A 15917-nucleotide genomic window follows, 5' to 3' on the forward strand; every position below is an offset into this window, starting at 1 on the left:
TATTCGATAAAGAACTTGAATGAAAACTTAATGTCAAAACTTGATGTAAAATTCTGAATAAAAGACTTGATAATAAACTGATGATCTAGGTTACGTTATATAGGAAATATACGTAACATCTTATTCCAAAACCTAAACACAATGGGCTTTAAGTTCCTCGATCTTTTAATTCTCGTCTGAAGCAGCGATGTGGTCGATCGACTAAGCGGGAGGTCGATCGGCGGATCTCGCAACGGTAGCTTCGGATCCCGATAGTTGGTCGATCGACTGATGGGTCTAGTCGATTGACTGCTTGAGCTGCTAATTGACTTCTTTAAACTCGTGGACTCGTCTTTTGGGCCTTGGATTGCGCACCAAGCTCGTTCCTTAAGCAGTTCCTTTACGTCATTTGCAATGCAGATTACTCGGGGGCGGATTTGGCTTGATTTCCCGTTGAATTCTTCACATTTCTGCAATAACGTACAAAATACGGAAGTAGACGGAAATAGGGAGAAATGTAGCATAAACTACACAAATGAGCTCTGAAGTGCGTGTAAAAAGAGATGTAAAACATCATATTTTAGACACGCATCAAATCTCCCCAAACCAAACCTTGCTTGTCCCCAAGCAAGAACTAGACTCGATCTAATGACCTAATGGAACGAGTTCAATCTCAGAGCGAAATGCAAACTGTAAGGCCTAAACCAATTTAATGCACAACCAACAATCAATTAGTAATGTGAATCATGCAAACGAATTATAAAGTCATTAAAAACTGCCGAACTGTTGACTATAGAGACTTATCAGATTGGACTCTCGCGGGTCACTCAAATCACTCAATAAGCGCAGGTGATATATATGTAAGATAGAAAGAATTAATTTTGTAGTGACTCTCACCTAACTACGACCTATGAAAACATGCCAGCAATAAATTATGAAGATGACCTCTATGACCGTACATATGCATTCCAACCAAACAGATAACCAATGACACATGCCGAGGTAAATATGGGATATGTGAGGTATGGGTAAGAAGGGGCAAAACATTTTATGGTAAAGTGGGGGTACAGGTGATCAAGCTAGTACCAGAACGGAACCAAAGGACAACATCCAACTTCTTGCTCATAGGCAAACAACACGGTGCTATAGCAAGCACAAACTCACAAACTCCAAGTATAAAGGTAATCAATAAACTCCCCATAGAATATGAATGAAACATGGGAGCAAAAAACGCCAAAAGATAAGGATTAAATCATGCGAATTGATTTTTTTCTTTTCGAATCGCAGTCGATTGACCATATGGAGCAGTCGATCGACTGATATGAACAGTACAGAACATTCTTTTTCTTTCTTTTTCGAATCTTTTTTTTTTCTTTCTTTCTTTTTCTCTTTCTTTCTTTCTTTCCATTTCATTTCATTTTATTTTCCCAACTTCATCTCAAAAGAGAAAATACCACCAAAAATGAGTAACAACCCCAAGAACACAGACTACTAGCTTGACAAATGACAGGCTAAATGTAGGATGTAGTAATGGGACAAAAAGGGGTATTTTTGGCAGTGTGGAGCTTATGGGTAAAATGAGAAAAGGAAACCTCTTCCACATGTGTCAACAAACCACAAACCGAATGCATACAGGTATTAAGTAGATCAAATTCATAATTATGCAAATTAAGGAAACATGTCTCATAAGGAGTACTACCCACATTTCTAGATAAACTGGTCATGAATGTCACCAGTTGTAGGCTCTAATAACTCAGAAATATGATGTAGCTTGCCAATTTTCTAAGTCAAGTCTCAAGATTCAGCGAGTAAATTAACGAAAACTCGTAGATATGCACTTATATGATTCTACTAATAACATGTCAATTAGCAAGGCTTAGGCGAAACAGATGCAAATGCTAAATCATCCTTGAAATACTACCGTTCCGACTCAATCTATGTGCTAAAATAAACGTGCATTTTATGAAATTTTTGAAATTTTTCAATTTTTTTTGAATTTTTCTTTATATATAAAAGAAATGAAATAAACAATGCAAAACAAAAAGTAAACGTGAATGCAAGCAAATGATATGCGACGCAAAACCCTTCCCCAAACCAAATCGCACAATGTCCCCATTGTGCAAAATCATGTAATGAAGAAAAGAGAAACGGGAATTTGCGAGAAAATAAATAAGCAAGACACAAAGGAAAGATATGGAACTCACAAGACTTTGAGCGCAGAAAAGGAAACCTCCCCAAACCAGCGTTAGCTAGGAGGTTTCAGTAGCCAGCAGTGCTACCAATAAGGACCTGAAAAGACAATTAAAAACTACGCATAAGACTGAGAAAACAATTTTGAAGCGTAAAAATTGTGCACAAATGAGACAAATAGAAGAAATAGATAATTCAACGGAAAATAGAGTGGAGTAGAAGACTCCCTTAGGTCCGCATATCGACCAATCACAGCAGGGGAGAGGTCGAGAACAAATACAGCAGCAGCAGTGGTCGATCGACCACCAAGGTCAGTCCATCGACCAGGTGGACGTGAACAGTAGCTCCTGTAAACCTGCAATTCAGTCGATCGACCAATGGTGCCAGTCGATCGATCGAAAACATCTTCTTGCAGCGTCTTATTTCTTCGTAATCGCTCAATGATTTGAGCTAATAAGCTCTAAATACCTGCAAAAGCACAATAATACGCGCCCAAAATTGCGCAAAACCCAGAAGAATGTCGAAAGTGCATAAAAATCCTAAGCAAAAAGAATAAAAGCGAAGTTTTCGCGCACACAAAAGCAATAAAATGTCTTAACAAAATTAAAATGAAGTTTATAACGCACTTGATCAACTTAATAGTTGATCAAGAAGGACCACGGTATGGCCCACTTCGTCGGCTTCTGGCTACTAGAGGTAGCCTCATAAGTGCTCATGTTATCAGTTGCACCCTTCTTAGCTTCGACAGTCGGAGAATTCAGCTGATCAGCTTCGTCATCTCCCCAATCAAGTATTTCCTTGGAATCGTCGGAATCCAAATCAGACCATCTCACCTTGGCTGGCTCATCTTCCACTTCCTCATCGGTCCCATAGCTTAGGCATCCAAGACCGCCTATTGAAACGATCTGCTCTGTCGTGGCTGGAGTGACCTGCAGCTCATCCTTCCCCAAACCAGTTCCTGCATTATCTAAAACAACAAATTCTTCCTCCTTCTTGCTCCCAATCCGGGGCGGAGGGGTTAATACAGGAGTAGTAATAGAGACAGGTAATTCAGGAAGCACAAAGTACGATTTCTTTTCAGAAACCGTATTACATGTAACAGGCCACATGGGATCCTTTTTCTTAGCCGGCTGGGCAAAGACAATAGAGTGCTTTCCCACTTTGAAAGTCAAGGTACCTAGACCGACATCGATGATCGCACCAGCAAAGTGTGCGTAAATGGCCTACCCAAAATGATGGGAATATGGTCATCCTCGGGCATGTCAAGGACAACAAAGTCAACAGGGAAGAAAAACTTCCCTATCCGGACGGGTATGTCCTCTAGGACTCCTATAGGCTCGACCGCAGATCGGTCAACCATCCGGATCTGTCATTTCGGTAATAGCAAACCTGGTCGAGTTTAAGCTTCCTAGCTAGACTCAAGGGCATGACACTTATGCTAGCTCCTAAGTCACATAATGCCTTTTCGATAGAAAAGGTACCTATGCTACAAGGGACGGAAAAACTGCCCGGGTCTTCTAACTTATGGGGCGCAGTGTGAGACAAGTAGGAGCAAGACTCTTTAGTTAGTGCAACAGTATGAACATGTTCAAGCGATTTTTTCTTTGACAATAACTGTTTCATAAACTTAGTGTATGCTGGCACTTGGTTAACTAACTCAAGGAAGGGGACTTGTACATTTAGACTACGGATAACTTTCTCAAACTTACTGAAAGATACCCGTTCCTTGGTTGGCACGAGTCTCTCTGGATATGGGGCTGTAAGGAGTACCTTAGCCCTCTCCTCTAATTCGCGCGCGCCGGTATCCTTGGACTTAGGCTGAAAGTCCGTCACCTTTTCTTTGTTGAAGCTAGACCCTTCCTCAGACCGTCTCAGATGAGAACCATTAACCGTCATTGGATCGAACTTGAGCCGGATCGACCCATCAAGACTCGGTTCCGCTTCAAAATTTTCGGATGTGGTACCCGAAACAAATGGTCTCTTAGATTAGTTGGCATTAAAGGACGAAATTCTTCAACATCGAGTGATATTGGTCGATCGACCACCCTCCTCGATCGATCGACTGGGTTGCACAGATTCGAAGCTCCTCAGTAACCCGTGTTTTGATCGATCGACTAGGTACTTGATCGATCGATCGAAATACCCGGCAGATTTGCCTTTTTTTTTTTGATTTATTCGTTCTGACTTTGTTTGGACTCGGATCGCCTCATTCTTTTCAACACTTTCTCTACCATGGCGGGTCCTTCAAGGGTGGACCCGCTCCTCAAAGTGATGGCATGTAGGGTCTCTTTTTGTTCAGGTTGAGTCGGTAGATGTCCGGGAGCTAGGGTGTTACTTTTGCTAGCCAACTGAGCTATTTGGCTCTCTAGTAACTTCATCCCGGCCTCTCTTGCTTGGGACTCCTTCAGCAACAGATTCTTCAGCTTGAAAAATTCAGAATTTTGTGTTTGTTGCTGCTGCGGCACATAAGGAGGCTTTTGATATTCTTTGTTGCTTTTGATGCGGAGGCACATATGGCAAAGCCTGTGTGGCGGAGGTTGAGTTGGATTCAAAACATTCTCGGCTTCTCCAACTCAAGTTTGGATCTTTGTGGCTCGTAGTAGGTGTTGGTCCGCCTATAGTGTTGAAAGGCGGCGCATGATTCAAAGGGACTAGGGCAGTTTTTCGAGACATGGCCCTCAACTCCACACCTTTCACAGACGAAGGGACCGTCTGACACAGCATTGACTTGGTATATCCCACCTTTAGAAGCTCCTCCTAGCTCATACTTGTCAAATCTCGCAGTGAGAGCCTCGAGTGCAGCAACAGAGGAGGATTCAGCAGCTCTCCTCTGGTTCCCTCTAGAATTCCCATACTCGGCCTTGTGGGTAGCTAGATCGTCAATGATCTTCCACCCCTTGGTTGCTCCCAAATTTTCAGCGAATCTTCCATTGGTCGCAGATCCAAAATGGCCCTCGATCGTCGACAACCCACCTTTGTAAAAATGATTGCACAAACTCCACTTTTCAAACCCATGGTGCGGTATGGTTCGCACTAACTTCTTGAATCGGACCCATGCCTCGTGGAAATTCTCATCTGGCCCTTGTTTAAAGCCCGTGATTTGAGCTCTAATAGCGATCGTCCTCGAAGCAGAAAAGTACTTCTTGTAGAACGCCAATGCCAATGTATTCCAATCAGTGATCTCCTGAGCGGTCCGGTCCAAATCTCTATACCACTCCCTTGCAAAGATCACGAAGGGAGAAGATGAACATGGTCTCTTTGATTTGATCCCGGGTCACGCCATTTGGTGGGGGAATGGAGCAGCAGAGTCAATAAAGGTCTCCATATGCCTTCTTCGCATCTTCATTTGCACTCCCCCAAACTGGTTTCTCTCAACCATAGTGATGTAGGCAGGCTTTGGTTCGAATTTCCTGGCATCTCCCGGTAACTCGAACCCCTTGTATAAATTGTCAGCTGTCGGCTCAGAAAAACTAGCTATACTTGCTTCCTCGGCCATGACTGGAATTTCCGGAGAAGTAACTGTCTCGGCTGAAGAAGTGGAAACGGGTGAAGACTGTGGGTCTTCTTCGAACAGTTCGTTCTCGTGATAGCTTGACAGAGTACTCAGCTCTTCCTCTGTCGGTAATACTCTTGGTGTTCGCCTCAACTCGCGCAAGGATCTCTCAAGCTCAGGGTTCAATGGTACTAATTCTCCACCCTGTGACCTGCGCATAAGAGGAAACTACAAAAGGAATATAAGAAGAGTTTAAGGAACAAGTCCCTTAAAGCGAGAAAAACTAAAAATAAAAACAACTAAAATTAGGACTATTGCCTCCCAACAACGGCGCCAAAATTTGATACCCGTCGTTGTGAGTACCAAAGATAAAATTTATAATCTCCTATTAAGACTAACCTAGGCTAGTGGTAACAGTGGTTGAACCACAAGGATGCGAGTTGTAAACTTTAGTTGATTTATGTTCGATCCGAGGTAACTATTATGGGGTTGATTTGAATTGGTCTATAGCTAATAACAATAAAAAGAAAATAAACTAAAAATACGATTTAAACAGATAAAAGAAGGGTACTAGGATGGTCGGGTCATTATAGCTTGGGCGACAAACTAAGTCGGTCTGAATCAAACACAGGTAAGGCGGGAAATAAAGGGTCCTCTCGGTCCACTCCTAACAAATAGCATCTTTCGATCTCGCTATAGGTCCCTAATGTCACCAATACTGACTCTCGTCCTGAAAAGTGACTAACGGTCTAAACTATACCTATCTTTCGATCTTAGCACAGTTTAGTCGATTTAATTGACGGTCAAATAACCTTCCCTATCTTTCGATCTAATGGGTCGGTCACAAAATAGGTATCTAACTGGTCGCATGCATTCGATTTGTTAAATACAAGATTAAAAACAATTAAAACGAAGGATAACCTTACAAGGTCAGTCGATCGACCAACAATGTCAGTCGATCGACTGACACGCGGGTTCAGTCCGTGTTCAATCTAGTGCCGCCTATGCTACAATTCCCCTACATCCTAGCACTAAAGAATTAGCTACTCATGCTAAAGATGAAAACAACAACATAAACAATAAAACTAGCTACTGAATTCATGCTTAAAACAGGAAAGGAAGCAATTAACATGCAATAATAAAGATGGTTTTTGGGAATCTACTAGCAATTCTAATCTATTAGCAAAATAAATGAACAGAAAGTAAACAGGAAGAATACCTAATTGCGGGGGAAAGATTGATTATTAAGAACCGAAATTCGATGCTCACAATAATCCCAAACCCTAACTATTCGATAAAGAACTTGAATGAAAACTTAATGTCAAAACTTGATGTAAAATTCTGAATAAAAGACTTGATAATAAACTGATGATCTAGGTTACGTTATATAGGAAATATACGTAACATCTTATTCCAAAACCTAAACACAATGGGCTTTAAGTTCCTCGATCTTTTAATTCTCGTCAAAGCGGCGATGTGGTCGATCGACTAAGCGAGAGGTCGATCGACCGGATCTCAAAGCAATGAGAGCTTCGGATCCCGATAGTTGGTCGATCGACTGATGGGTCTAGTCGATCGACTGCTTGAGCTGCTAATTGACTTCTTTAAACTCGTGGACTCGTCTTTTGCGCCTTGGATTGCGCACCAAGCTCGTTCCTTAAGCAGTTCCTTTACGTCATTTGCAATGCAGATTACTCGGGGGCGGATTTGGCTTGATTTCCCGTTGAATTCTTCACATTTCTGCAATAACGTACAAAATACGGAAGTAGACGGAAATAGGGAGAAATGTAGCATAAACTACACAAATGAGCTCTGAAGTGCGTGTAAAAAGAGATGTAAAACATCATATTTTAGACACGCATCAAACCCCAAGCCCGATGAATATGCTCTCGCCTGAGTGTGGTTACCCTTCTTATAGTTGGATTGGCCACCTCCCTCACTCTCAGCCTTTCTTTTCTCAACACCCCTCTCTCGGGCCATCTCCACTAGTCGTTCAGCCCTCCCAGCTCTCTCATAAGCTTCCTTAACATCCGTAAGGACTCCCACGGGTAACTTCTCCATGATCTTGGGGGTTAACCCCTTCTCAAACCTCAGAGCTAGGTTCTCATCACTCAATCCCATATCCTCAGCATACCTAGCCTTCTCATTAAACTGTCGGTAATACTCAGCCACCGTCATGTCAACTATCATCTTAAACCCATCGAACTCCTCTCTCAACTTATTCCTCACATGCTCCGGTACGAACTCTCGCCTCATAGCCTTTCTAAACTCTTCCCAAGGAATAGCAGGTAACCCCTGCCTCGCATACATATCCCTAGCGTTCACCTTCACCTTGTCCCACCACTCACCTGCCGCCCCCCTCAAGTAGAACGCAGCTTGTTCCACTTTCATCTCATCCGGACAGTGCACCAAATCCAGGATGTTCTCCATTTCTCTATGACAATTATCCAGAAGAATTGGCTCCCCAGTTCCCTTGTACTCTTTCGGGTTGAACCTTGCTATGTAAAGACTAATCTTTGAGTGATCGACCTCCTTATCTTTCCCCACTCTCTTTAAAGCTTCCGTAAGAGCATCTTGGTACTCCAGCATCTTAACTATGTCATCTGTGGTCATGCTCTCAGCTCTAGCGAACACGGCGTTTCTCTTAGGCGGCATCTTGAAACTATATAAGAAAAGGTAGACATAAACATACATACTATAACCCAGAACACGTATATAGCCTGCACAGACCCCACTCGATCGAGTACCATAACCTACTCGATCGAGTTGAGGCTACTCGATCGAGTGCCCAACATACTCGACCGAGTGCCCCGACTCCAGACCCCAAACAGACCTTCTGATCTCAAACATACTCGACCGAGCTGACCAGCCACTCAATCGAGTGACCCCTACTCGATCGAGTGCCACTATGTACTCGATCGAGTGCCCCTATGTACTTGATCGAGTACCCAAAAATACGATTCTGACCAGAAAAACATCAAACTAACCACTCGATCGAGTCAGGCCCACTCGATCGAGCACCTCACCTACTCGATCGAGTGCCCCCCACTAGATCGAGTCATGCAGACTCGTATACACTACCCGCATGTTAGCTGACTTCCCCAAACTTACTATGCAACCTTTATAACTCCAAGATTATAATTATAACTACGCATGCATATCTACGCAATTCTTCATATAATCAACAAAACAATCTACTTCATGTTATCAAAATGCCACATTATAAACACCCAACATACTTCTCATTCAATTCACATATAAAACATATATCTTCAACTTTTAACTATACTTTCAATTCTCCACACCCAACATCCAACAATTCACGACACATACCGTTATGTACACATACAAACCAAAAGACAACACATACGACCCTGACACACATCCCCATGTGACCGGTTCAAAATTGCAGGGCGAGTTCGCTACTTTAGGACGTCTCCCAAGCCTTTGCATTAGCTCCTACAACCTTTACCCCGGATTCATTTTAATTGACTCCCTATGTTCATTAAATTCATTGGTTTCAGGTTTCAGGATCGTCGCTCTGATACCACTTTGTGACACCCCCATACTCCAAGTGCCTTACCAGGACCACTCAGGTATAAGGATGTCACCATCTCGACTTCCCGAGGCAATGATAATCAAATGACAATAAAGAAACATAATTTAAGTAGCCAAACTGTTTAAAGTGATTACAAGTCCAAAACCAAACTGATAAAAGGTACAATACATGTTCTCAAAAACCAAAGGCCTAAACAACTAAAGTATGACAGCGGAAGACTCTAATCAGCTCGTGGTGACACATCTCAGCTAGCCCAAATGCCTCTAGTCAAACATGCTCAATAACTGCTCACCATCCCCGAATGGATCACCACAGTTTTAAAACAATTAAACGGGGTCAGTACTAATTACACAAAATAAGATACAATACAACAATTACCAAACAAAGACAATCGTCACATCAAACCCGGTCTCCATGAACAATCTCCACGTAACTAACTACACACTAAAGTGTGTAGCCCCGCGCAGTACCCATCGCAACAGATACTCCACACCGCCAGTGGGGGACCGCAGCCGTACCCACCAAATCCCCGCTCATCTCCATCGAACGATAACCCACGTCCATTAATGTGCACATCCCTTCTATGGCGGGTTCCACAGAAGCTGAATCATGGGCGTGAAGCCACTCCCGCAAGTGACTCCACTCAGCCAGGGACACGCCCCGAAGAACACAGACAGATAATCAACAATCACAATACAATCTCAACAATCGTCTGAAACAATCAACAACACTAACTACAGCACAAATCACCACACATATCATGTAACTAATACTGAGTAGGGAAAACCCTACCTGAAATGCAATCACAAGCAGTAGTCGATCTAACAGCTGTCTCAAAAACGCTCCTCTATGAATCCTCCTCCTATTCACATAATCATATAATTACTAACAATCATAATAACCATCAACCCCCCCCCCCCCCCAATACCCCAAATTAGGGTTTAAACAAACTTAACTAATTACTATAAAATTGGTACGTAGATCTTACCCTCGACGCAAGGATCAGAAGGATGTAAAGAACGATGAAATCCGACCTCTCAACCTCCGGGATTTGTCAATAACACGGATGATGTGAAGAACGTAGGTTGAATCTCTTTTTTAATGTTATTAGGTTTGTAAAAGTGATTTATGAAGATGACGGAAAGAATTATATATTAATCCGTGTTATTAACAAAACCCGTCGAATTAATACCCGCTAACCGAGCTACTCGATCGAGTAACTGACGTACTCGATCGAGTGCCACTTACTCGATCGAGTACCCAGGCTACTCGATCGAGTACCCTACAGACAAAATATTGTTTCTAAAATCAAAACACCCTTACTCGACAGAGTCAGGCCCACTCGATAGAGTACCCAGAGACTCATAAAACCGTAGTATTACAGTCCTAGGCCTTGGTGGATCCTCCCTTTGTGCATCATTGTGTGGTGGATTCTCGGCATCACCCATAATGATTCTTATAGGTTGTGGATCTGTTTCAAAAGAGATGATGTTATCTTCCTCTTGATCTTGTTTAGTAACGGGATTAGCCTCTTGAATAACCGGTCTTTCTCTTCTAATACCTCCTCCTATCCAAGCAAGTGATCTTTCAATTTCCGGGTTGAGTGGAAAAAGGGGTTCACTTGAATTGCTATTATTGACCATAAACAATTCTACACAAAAGCACACGCTCAAAAAGGTTCACACAAGTAATGAACAAGACACTAACAAAAGTGAAGTGAAAATTAACTAACACAACTATTCTAAAAACACCAACAAAAACACTAGCAAAACCGTTACCTTCCCCGGCAACGGCGCCAAAATTTGACACGCTTAAAACGTCGCTATTTAAGACGGCCAAATTAACAATTTATATACCACAATACGTACTAATTAATACTAATTCTAAACTAGTAAAGTAGCAAGTAATGGGATCGAACCATTATTAAGTAATGGGATCGAACCACAAAATCAATCTCCTTATTAACCAATGTATTGTGGAGATTATTCTCCTAAATCTCCTTAATAATGGTTAAATGACAAGGAAATCACACTTAATCAAATAACCCAACTTATCAATCCTACCAAGTAGAAATCACATACATTGGTTAAATCAATAAGATAAAAGCATTAGAGATTCAATAAGGGTAATTAGACACAATGAAAACACGATTAATGCCTAATTACAAGTTAGTCCTTTACTTGCTAATCAAGCCAAGAAGAAATCACATTCATTAGCAAAATAACAAGGTGTTGCAAAGATGAGATTACAAGGAAATCACACTTAATAATCCCAACAACAATAAATTAAGGAACTTGATTAATTAAGCAACAAGGAAATCATACTTAATTACTCAATTTAAACAAGGTTTCCAAAATTCGATCAATAAACACAAAGGATTAACAATGATAATGAAAATTAAGGAAAGATTAAGTAGTCTTACAACCAAAGATTACACCTTTGAGCCGGATTAAGATGAGGAGATTAGTTCTCCATAGTAGATCTAAACCCAATCAAAAGATGAATAATTCCCAAAATTACAACTTGATTAATTAAAGTAAGCATAAGATGTCTTAACCTAGAGGAAAATACACTATATATAGTCTAAAATAACCTAATATCCGTGGGCTTAACATGGGAGAAGCCCGTAATACAAAACGGCATAAACCCAGAAAACTCGCACGGTGCGAGAAATGGGAGCAGGAAACTCGCACCGTGCGAGAAAGCTGCTGGAATGCACTTTCAAATCGTTGCTTGCTTGATCCTTGGAAGGCTTCTTCATGATGTTTCTTCAATTGTTGTTCTTCATCCTTCCTTTGATGCTTCTCTTGGTCACTTGGCACTTCATTCTTCACTAGAAAACCTTGCTAAATGATAAAGCACTTAATTGGTCAAATAACGCTAGAATTGCCTAAAACCGTTACCAAATGCTACCAAATGAGCTCCAAATGATGCCAAATGTATGTAGAAATAGGAGCTCATCACCTCTCATATGAGAATGGTGAGAGTGATAGTTGAGACATTTTAATTTTGGTCCTTAAAGCTCCTATATGAGTTATAAGACCCATGAGAATAGGATTATTTCACTATAGGAATGCTTCTTATATCTCGAGAGAGAATAACAAGTATTGGTTTTAGTTTTCAGAATTAAAACCAGAAGATTAGTCTCACCTAAGTACACAATTAAATATGTTGTTCCTTTCAATAGTCTATGTTAATCAATCTATGTTAATTGTAATACCGTTGTCCTAGAGCTTTTTATTAATGAATTAATTTTATTATCCAATTATTATATGTTATTTTTGTTCTGTCATACCTCACACATACACAAATATTATTCTGACGTAGATAAATCAAATCTTAAATCGACTAGTACTCAACCTTCACTTTCCTGAGATCGACCCGTAAGTGCTACAACAGACACCGTTCACTTGCGGTAATTTATAAACCGAACAAGTTTTTGGCGCCGTTGTCGGGGAAGTAACGGTTTGATATTAGTTAATTTTAGTTTATTTTAGACTACGTTTTTTTAAGCGTACGCAAGTACACCTCTTTTGTTACTGATTCTTCTTTAGTTTTGTTGTTAGTCTTATATGCACACGCGACATTCTGGTGGTGAATTGTTATTTGACCCTGAGATTGAAGCTACAGCTAGGAGACGAAATGCTCAAAGAAAGAAGAAGAGAAAGAAGCCTGAACTCGATACTATTGAGTCTCTTATAGAATTTGATACACCAATCATCATGACTTCTATGTGCAATGAAAGTGCTCCAAAGCCGAATTTCAATTCAAGTATCTCACAGCCTAAAATTGATGCAAAAAATTTTGAGTTGAAGACTTCTTTGATCCAGTTTGTTCAAATCTATCAATTCAGTGGATCACCAACTGAAAACCCGAACGAGCACCTGAATACATTCCTTGATAAGGCTGACATCAAGATTAATGGAGTCTCTGATGACGCCATTCGGTTGAGATTATCCCCCTATTCTCTTCGAGGGAGTGCACGTGAATGGTTGAATAATTGTGATCCTGACTCGTTCGATACTTAGGATAAGCTTTCTACGGCTTTTCTCCAAAAATACTTTCCACCAGGGAAGACTGCCAAGTTTAGAAATGACATTACAGGATTCATCTAACATGCAGACGAGTCTCTATATGAAGCTTGGGAAAGGTACAAGGAACTTCAACGGCAATGTCCTCATCACGGGATCCCATCTTGTGTATTGATTCTTACTTTCTACAATTCCTTAAATCCGGAGTTGCAAATGAACCTTAATGCCGCTGCTGGAGGGCTGTTAGACGGGATTTCTTGGGACAAAGCCAAGGCTCTCATAGAGGATCTAGCGATAAGCACTTATCATTGGGGTAGTGACCGTCATGTTCGAGGGAGCAAGACTAAAAGTGATTATGTTAATGTGATGCAAGCGAAAATTGATGATCTATCTCAACAAGTGGCTCAGCTTAAATTGAGTAGTGGTTCTAGTTCTTCATCACCCATATGTCAACTTTGTGGGGTTAATGGGCATGACACTTCTGGGTGTGGGAATGCTTCAATGCTTGAGCAAGTTAATGCTCTTAATGGGAAGCAACAATGGACACTTATTCTAATACTTACAATCCAGAATGGGCTCATAATCCTAAGCTCTCATATGGAAATACCAGCAACATTCAGAATCTCCAACATCAAGTTAAGCAGACTTTTCAGCAACCGCCTAGTTTTCAACCAAGACCGTCTTATCATCATTCACCCATGCAATCTCGTCCCCCATTTCAGCAACAACAACACCAATTTCAACAACCTCAAACTCCTCAAAAATTCAATGTGGAGTTGATGTTAGAGCAAGTTCTGTCCCAACAATCTCAATATATGCGGGACCAAAACCAGAAAAATGAAGAGTTTTCTACATCAATTTCTCAACTCAAATCCTCACATAAAATGGTAGAAACTCAACTTGCTCAAATAGCCCAACAAGTAAGTCAACTGCGTGAAATCTCAAGGTCGGTTCGGGAAACACTGAAGCTAATCCAAAAGGTCAGATGAATGCTTTAACCCTAAGGAACGGGAAGGTACTTGAAGAGACTACTAATCCTAAGAGCATTGTTGTTGAAGATGAAGCTATTGTGATCGAGGACGAGGACAAGGCGCTGGAGGAAATTGTAGTTGAAAAGAAGCAAGCTTATGAGAAGGAAGCTTCGTTAACTCCACCTAGAGTATATATACCGCCTGTACCTTTTCCTCAAAGGTTAGCCAAGGCAAAATTAGAGCAAAAGTACGGAAAATGTCTAGATATCCTAAAACGAATGCACATTAATATTCCCTTTTTGGAGGCTATTTTTTTTTTTTTTTTTTTTTGGGAAAGGTAAGCTTCTCATTAAAAATAGAGTGTCCCAAGTACAAACAATATCACCATTCAGAATAATAGCCTTACATTAGGCCTTCTGAAGGTGATCAAGCCATACTAAAACATTCGCATTTCGAGTTTTAATGTCACACTGTCTAAGTCTCATCTTAACTTCATGCTTCACCCTGTCAACAAGGACTGTTGGTCGCCATAAAAATCCATCCACCTTGCTAGTATTCCTCATCTGCCATAACTGATACATCAAGGAAGCTAAGACCACTGCAATCACCATCTTCTTGCAAGCAGAAGGCTGCCTCCAATTGATCATCCACTGGATACACTACGTATCAGGTAGCTTTATGTTACACCAATTACTGATGCAGTCCAGACATTGTTTGCTATAGTAGCATTCAAAGAAAAGATGATTATGATTCTCTTCCTGAATGCCACATAAGAAACATCTGTTACTAGTAAGAATTTTCATCCTGCACAGCCTGTCTTGCGTAAGTAGCCTTTGATGAGCCACTAACCAACATAGAAAAGCATGTTTAGGGACAATCCACCTGTTAAGAACCCATGGATACCAAGGGACTTTCTCTCCATCAGGTTTCAACCATTTATAACCAATACTAACAGAATAATGAGCTAGGCCATTCCCATCAGTATAAAGTTCTTTAAACATGTCTTTAGCCTGGCAAATTTTTCTCCATGCCCAACTACTGCCCACTCCAGGTTTATAATTCATCCAATCAGTCTGTTTAATATACACAGCGTGCACCCATCTGACCCACAGATGGTCTTTCTTCTGAGTAACCCACCATGCATATTTGCCAATACTGGCCATATTCCAGAGGTGCAAATCCTTGAGTCCCAAGCCACCCTGTTTCTTTGGTTTACAAATCTGTTCCCATGAGACTAGAGCAGGACTTTCACTTTGATCAGTTCCATGCCACATGAAAGCTCTGCAAACTGCCTCAATCCTGCCAAGGACAGCTTTAGGTAGAATAAAAATCCTACTCCAGTAGCTATGCAAGGTAGAAAGGATCGCCCTTATTAAAACAATCCTCCCCGCATAAGAAAGTTTACGAGAACCCAGGCTCCGATTCTATCCACCACCCTCTCAACAAGACAAGTGCGATCCGAATAGAAGGTCTCTTAGGGGAGACATTGACTCCCAGTGTATTTAAAAGGGACAAGTCCCTCTTTTAATCCCCGATTCTCGCTCAACCTCTCTTACCATATTATCATCAATCCCATTGCAGTAAAAATTAGATTTACTCTTATTCATACTAAGACCTGATGCTTTAGAAAAATAGTCAAAAGCTTTTAGCATCAAAGTGATTGAAGCTTTATCACCTTTACAAAACAAGGTCAG

General features: G+C 41.1%; 1 non-coding gene across 1 annotated transcript; it reads right to left on the reverse strand.

Annotated features, from left to right (window-relative positions):
• Nucleotides 1-13303: 13303 nt before the first annotated feature.
• On the reverse strand, nucleotides 13304-13410 carry LOC141589412 (small nucleolar RNA R71). Its single transcript, XR_012520351.1, has one exon. It is a non-coding gene; the product is annotated as a small nucleolar RNA R71 (small nucleolar RNA).
• Nucleotides 13411-15917: the final 2507 nt, after the last annotated feature.

This window comes from Silene latifolia, chromosome 6 (assembly GCF_048544455.1).
Source record: "Silene latifolia isolate original U9 population chromosome 6, ASM4854445v1, whole genome shotgun sequence".
NCBI classification, from domain to species: Eukaryota; Viridiplantae; Streptophyta; class Magnoliopsida; order Caryophyllales; family Caryophyllaceae; genus Silene; species Silene latifolia.